The sequence below is a fragment of the Penaeus monodon genome, chromosome 34 (assembly GCF_015228065.2).
Source record: "Penaeus monodon isolate SGIC_2016 chromosome 34, NSTDA_Pmon_1, whole genome shotgun sequence".
Classification (NCBI taxonomy): Eukaryota; Metazoa; Arthropoda; class Malacostraca; order Decapoda; family Penaeidae; genus Penaeus; species Penaeus monodon.
The window spans coordinates 19,340,349-19,341,058 of record NC_051419.1 but is presented as its reverse complement, the minus strand read 5'-3'; the positions used below and the strand labels follow the sequence as shown (position 1 = coordinate 19,341,058).

Genomic DNA, 710 nt, shown 5'->3' with positions numbered 1-710 from the left:
TCAATCCACTTTATTTCTTCAATTTCTTATTCCTCCTTCCCCCTCCTTTATTTCTTTAATTTACTCTCCCCCTTTCTCCATTTCCCCTCTTCCTTCTTCCCTTTCCCCTCTCCTTCCCTTCATTTCCCCCTTATTCCCCCTTTCCCCTTATTCCCCCTTTACTCTTCCCCCTTTCTCCATTTCCCCTCTTCCTTCCCCCCTTTCCCCTCTCCCTCCCTTCGTTTCCCCCTTAATCCCCCTTTCCCCTCATCCCCAGACGCCATGGCGAGGGAACACGACATCATCGGCGCGGCTGTCAATGGCATCAAGGGGTACGGGGCGTTGGATGAGGAGGTTGATCTGGACCAGTTCGAAACGTGAGTAAAAATTCCCAAACTGTTAATGAAAAGAAGAGAAAAAAATAATAAATAAAAAAAAAAAAAAAAAATTTCCAAACTGTTAATGAAAAGGGAAAAAAATAAAAAGAAAGAAAGAAAGAAATTTTCCAAACTGTTAATGAAAAGAAGAAAAAAAAATGAATAAATAAAAAGAAAGTAAGAAAGAAAATTTCCAAACTGTTAATGAAAAGGGAAAAAAATAAAAAGAAAGTAAGAAAGAAAAAAAGAAAAAAAAAAAGAGAGGAAAAACATATATATGTCTACACACAAATCAGTAATTAAAATTGGAGGAAGACGGAAAGAATGAGAATACGAGAGAGGGAGGGAGGGAGA

The 710-nt window shown here is 38.2% G+C and overlaps 1 long non-coding RNA gene across 1 annotated transcript in view; it reads left to right on the top strand.

The window, feature by feature from the left end:
- LOC119594929 overlaps positions 1-393 on the top strand; it is a 4,070-nt gene extending 3,677 nt beyond the window's left edge. Inside the window, exon 2 of the long non-coding RNA XR_005230661.1 lies at positions 257-393. This is a non-coding gene — a long non-coding RNA (uncharacterized LOC119594929). The remainder of the gene's footprint in view (positions 1-256) is intronic.
- The last annotated feature ends 317 nt before the right edge of the window (positions 394-710 follow it).